The following is a 6,051-nucleotide window of genomic DNA, read 5'->3' as shown; positions in this document are numbered from 1 at the left end:
TGATTTTAGATTCAAACAGATGCAGAATAAGAAGAAGACACTGAGGTGACTTTGATTTTAATGTAAAACTTTAAATGATTTAATAACTTTGAGATTTTACTTTGAACTGTGAGAATTAAATTGAGGATTTTCCCTTTTCCTCCTTTTTTGAAAAACATCACAGAATAAACAAATAATCAAGAAAATACTATATAAAGAATCTGAGTATTTTAAACAACTGATTATTACAATTGAAAACCAATAATCTTATTAAGAAATTTGATGTTATTGTTGTTTGTGTTTTAAATCATTTGTTTCCAGCTCATTTCTATGAATCAATGTCAGAATCAATCATTTTCCTTTATAGATAAAAGTTCATGTTTCTACCATCAACTTAAAAAGTGATAATTTGTCAGATGTTCTTCAAAGATCCTGTGTGAAGACGTTGATACAATCTGTTTATATGATGACGTCTTTTTGTGTTAGTTACAGTTTAACTCTTCACAAGAGGAATTTTAGTTTAATGTTTGATTTTGTGAAATCTCAGTTTTATGTATAATATGTCAAATCCATAAACCACCAGAGCTCTGTTTCTCTAACGTCTGTGTCCGTGAGACTCTGGTTTTACTGAAGCTGATAATTAAACCATTTAAATGATTAAACTGAATAAATCACAATAATAATAACAATGGTTCACCTGACGCAGCAGAACGTCTGAGGCCGACGTGACAAACGGAGTTCCTCCTCCTGAGTTCCTCCTCCTGAGTTCTTCCTCCTGAGTTCCTCCTCCTGAGCTCCTCCTCCTGAGCTCCTCCTCCTGAGCTCCTCCTCCTGAGTTCCTCCTCCTGAGCTCCTCCTCCTGAGTTCGTCCTCCTGAGCTCCTCCTCCTGAGTTCCTCCTCCTGAGTTCCTCCTCCTGAGTTCGTCCTCCTGAGCTCCTCCTCCTGAGTTCCTCCTCCTGAGCTCCTCCTCCTGAGTTCCTCCTCCTGAGCTCCTCCTCCTGAGCTCCTCCTCCTGAGTTCGTCCTCCTGAGTTCGTCCTCCTGAGTTCCTCCTCCTGAGCTCCTCCTCCTGAGTTCGTCCTCCTGAGTTCGTCCTCCTGAGTTCCTCCTCCTGAGTTCGTCCTCCTGAGCTCCTCCTCCTGAGTTCGTCCTCCTGAGTTCCTCCTCCTGAGTTTGTCCTCCTGAGCTCCTCCTCCTGAGTTCCTCCTCCTGAGCTCCTCCTCCTGAGTTCCTCCTCCTGAGTTCCTCCTCCTGAGTTCAGGCCAACTCATTCTAATTAAGAGCATAACTCTGATTGACAGTGATTGACAGCGCCTCAGGCCTGTGTCAGCAGGATGCGACGGCTTCACCTTCGCCAACTTAATCAGTTGAAAGTGGCAGCGACCCAATCACAGGCCGAGCCTCAGATCCTCGGTTTAGTGTTGATTGATTTCATTGATTCAGTTTGAGAATGAAGCAGCAAACAGGGGGGGGGGGGGGGCATTTACATATACAGTTACACATGAAAGTATATAAAGTAAATAATGAAAACTATATTTTATATGTGATCGAGCAAAGTGTTTCTGATCAGCTACGTGGGCGGAGTCTCCCTATACTTGACTCTGATTGGTTTGTAGACGGCGTCTTCTTCTTCTTCTTCTACTGTTTTATTCTGTCTCTACTTCCTGTGATTGGTCCAAAAGTCCAAACTATCCAACAAAGTGTTTTCACTGCAAACCAACAGAACCTGGTTCAGCTGGATCCAGACCCAGAACTAAAACACATAAATGTAGAGATTCATCAGTGTTTAAAGCTTTTACACAAATCCCAACATCGTAGTGAAGCTTCCCTCTGACAGGAAACTTCACCAAACCTCAAGTGACTCTTTTTATTTTCTCCTCGAAGGGAAACAGGAGAAGGTGTGAACGTGTCAGATTTATAATGTTGGTTCAAACAGAAACGTCCTGAAAGCAACGGGCTGAACACGGACTCAGGTGGCGTCTGGCTGAGTGGAGATAAAGTTCGTTCAGCTCCAGTGAGCAAACATCTTTCCTCTGAAAGGACTTTTCCTCTTCACACGGAGACTCAGCGATTTGAGCTGAGGAGCAAAGTGTGAACATCTTTTGTCCTTTTCTTCAGGAGGAAGCTGTGAAGTCGCCGCAGGACAGAAACCGTGCGTTTGATCTCCTTCGAAATCCAGCAACAAAACACATTTTATCTGCGACGCAGATGTTTTCTCTTTATGTTTTTATTTTGGTTTGAAGAAGAAACAACAACGTTTTGACTGAACGTCAGAAAAGTTTACGTCGACAGCACAGAAATTAATATTTAATTTAATAGTAATTTAATCTAATTTAATCTAATTTAATCTGATCCATCCAGGGCCTTGTGTAGTTTACTGGTTTGGAACTGACGCTAAATGACTGACACCAACCAGCAGAGGGCACCATCGTACCTGTTAGCGTGACATGAAGCCGAAATGTCTCGGATACGAACGTCGCCACCTTGTGGATTGTGAGAGTCTGTGCAGGAGTGATCATGGAGTGAAGCTCGACCAATCAGGAGTCAGTGTCAGCTGTCAATCATGACGTCTCAGCCTGTTTTTATATCATCAAATAACTAAAATCCAAACGGATCAGAAACACGTGAACAAACATCAGAACGACCTGAAACGACAGAAACATCTTTGACAAACATTTATTTAACGTCTACTTTGATTATTTAGTTTGGTCCATGTCCCGTCTGCTAACATGGAGGAGGCGGGTTGATGATCTATACTGCAGCCAGCCACCAGGGGGCGATTGACGTGATTTGGCTTCACTTTCGTTTATTTACAGTTTATCGTTCAAAGTGAATCTTTTCTATCAGCAGACGAGTTAAACAAGTTGAAGTCGTGTTATTGTCTCTGTTTGGTTCAGTTGGTTTATTACGTCTGCATTTTAATTGTTTATGTAATAATAACAATAATAATAATAACTGTATTTGTGTAGCACTGATCTAAACAAGGTGACAAAGTGCTTAGTAAAAATCTAAGCTATTCAATTCAGTTGAATTTGAAACCCAGAATCATTTCACAATAAGACTTTAGATCTGAAGAGAAACAACAGATCTTCACTCTGAGAGTTTCTCTGCTCGTCAGCAGCAGGATTCAGTTCAGGTGATGAAACAAACTCCGTTAATAACACGACTCACAATCCAATTATTCCGATCCTCAGCGTGGAGCAGTGCTGCACCTCGCTGATGGGATTAGTCACGCCGCCATCATCCGGAATAAAGAGCGGACACACGGGTGTCCACGATGAGACAGACACTTCATTCACATCCAGCAGATTAATGAGCAGCAGGCGGTCGCTCGTCTTCCTCATTAAGTCGGAGGCTGAAACACAGAAGTGAAAGAAAGGAGGAGCCTAACCGTTGGTTTGTGGACGTCAGGGAGCAGATTGTTGTTTTGAGGAGAAACTGAAGCGACACAAACCTCGATGTTACGTCGTCCAACAAAATGAGACTGAACCACAAACACAAGCTGAGGGAGAATTAACCTCCAGGATGATAATATGTTTATAATATATATTATTATATGTTCTGTACCTGTCACAGTGAGTTTCATTAGATGAACTGAATCTGGTCCAAATCAACTTATTTTCTGTGCGACTCAACAACACATTGACGGATTTTCACCACACTTGAATCTGACTTCTTGCAGCGGAACAGGTGGGGGGGGGGGGGGGGGGGGGGGACGAATGTGCACAACAAAAGTGATATTTACTGAGTTTATGCTAAATCTTGCTGTCTGTCGAGGATGGTAAAATCTTTATGGATGTTTTCAACGACCACAGACGACTCGGAGATGATGCAGAATTATCAGTTTAATCCTCCAACGAATCACCTGCTGGTTACTTGAGACGTCGTGATTGACAGCTGAGACTGACTCCTGATTGGTTGAGCGCGTAATGAGTACTTTTACTTCTGGTGCTTTAAATACATTTCTTATGTATATTAACACGTCCAGCTTGTGTTGAAAGACGTTTCTGAAGAAATGGAAGCGTCTCTCCCTCTCAGGTTTCTGTCTCTTGTTGATTCTCTGTGTCTCTGACCAGTGGACGATGAGGAGCTGCTGTGGGAGTCGCGGTGATGAAGACGTGATCGATTCTCCAGACACGTTGAAGCGTTTCATTCCAGAGCAGATTGAGGTTTGACTGAAATGCATGATGGGAACAGGTGACGCCACGTGTTGGTGACACAGGACAGAACGTGAGACATTAAAATGCAACTCGCTCGTCAGTTTTATTCTCAAACTCAAACAGTGGATTTTCATTTTCCTCTTTCATCAAATATTTATTCTCTTTCTGCTCCAGTCGGAGATGAGACGCAGAGAAACAGCTGATTGAATGTGTCTCGAACTGGCTCATGTAAATTGTGCAGTAAAGTGGATGCAATGAAGAAGTGAAGCAGCTCCAGAGGATGTTTCTCATCCACAGATGAGGTGTTTGTTTCCTTCAGGAGGAAACCGATTCTCTCTGAGTCTCTGCTCTCGCTCCTGCAGACCAAGAATGTGAATTCATTTATAATATTTCTATATCTTAGAATCAGGGAGGAGGAGCCGGTGATAAAATCTGAACGTACAGCTGCTTCAGGCTGAAGCAAACAGGAGGTGATCTGGATGTTTGTGGGTTAAAGAGTTCATTGTGCTCTCTATAAAATAATAAAGCCTCCTCCTCCTCCGTGTTAATGTGCTGCCACCGCTGAAAGATGGCGACTCGAAGGAGACGCCAAGCAAGAGAAATGTTTGCTCGTCTCTCAGGTGGATGTTTGGCTGCGAGCGGCGAGGAGAGAATATCAATCACCCGGTGGAGGAGTGAATGTTTAATAAGTCACAGCAGACGTGAGTTAGTGTGTTTGTATGTGTGAGAGTCAAACAACACGTGCACATCTGGGAAAGAGAAGATGAACCTGAGGAGAAGCTGGAGGTCGAGAGAGGATTTAAGATCTTTGATGTTGTCACAGCTTCTTCTTCTCTTTCACCAAAACTCACAAACTGCTCACAAACGTCTCCTTTCCTGAAGATAAGTGAACATAAGAATGTGTTTGTGTGTTAAACAGAATCAGAAAACAACAATGAGAGATCAAGTGCAGATTTCTACAGACTGATGGACACATGAGGTATAAATGTGTAGAAAACTGTCTTAATATTCAGAGTTGGAGTTTCAGCAGGTGAGAAATAAATGATGATTGTGTGAGTTCACCTTCAGACTCATGAGGAACCACAGCTGCAGCACAGCGAGCGGGTCGAAGTGCGAAAGACTCAAAACTTTAACGGAGACGAACTTCAGGAGCTCGAGCGTCGGCACGAAAGAAAAACCCGACGTAAACATCATCAAATATTAAAGAAGAAGAAACAGAAACACAGCTGAGTGAACATGAATAAATCTGCCTTCAAATCATTAAATGTTTCATCACGAGTCTCAAATCAAATCTCAAGTGTGCTTGAAGTATTGTGTTGCTACGACTCGTTACCTGAAGACGTCACAGGCCAGTCGGTTAGTGACGGACACGGAGGACAGCCAATCATTTAATGTGCAGCACGCTGGAGACGCCCAGTGGCTGAGACGTCTTCAGCTCGTCCATCAACACGATGTCTCAGGAACCTCGTCAGCCAGTTTCTTCACATGCGGGACTCATGAAGTGATTAGAGGTCAAATGTCAAAGAAACGGTGACATCACAAACCCTCTTTAACCTCGTGAACGTGTTTTCTTCAGAACAACGTGAGAGAATTATTTCAAATGTTCACTAAGACTCAGATTAACTGATTAGAATGTGGGTCAAAGGTCACAGTGGCCTCACAAAACGTGCTTGGCCTCTTCAAGGTGATCTTTAATTTGTCTTTGGGTGATTTCTTCCAATTTGACCAGTTTTCACTTTGACTGAAGATGAACTGATTATATTTCAGAGGTCAAAGGTCAAGATGAACTTATTTATTTATTAAGTGAATGTCTGTTCTAGTTTCTTTTCAGACGTTTCAGAAACAAAAGATCAACCATCACTTGGTGGAGTTCACATCTAGACAATAAACATTGAGATATTATCATGAGATG

This window comes from Hippoglossus hippoglossus, chromosome 21 (genome assembly GCF_009819705.1).
Source record: "Hippoglossus hippoglossus isolate fHipHip1 chromosome 21, fHipHip1.pri, whole genome shotgun sequence".
Lineage (NCBI taxonomy): Eukaryota > Metazoa > Chordata > Actinopteri > Pleuronectiformes > Pleuronectidae > Hippoglossus > Hippoglossus hippoglossus.
The sequence above is the reverse complement of the archived record's forward strand: the minus strand, read 5'-3'. Positions refer to the sequence as shown.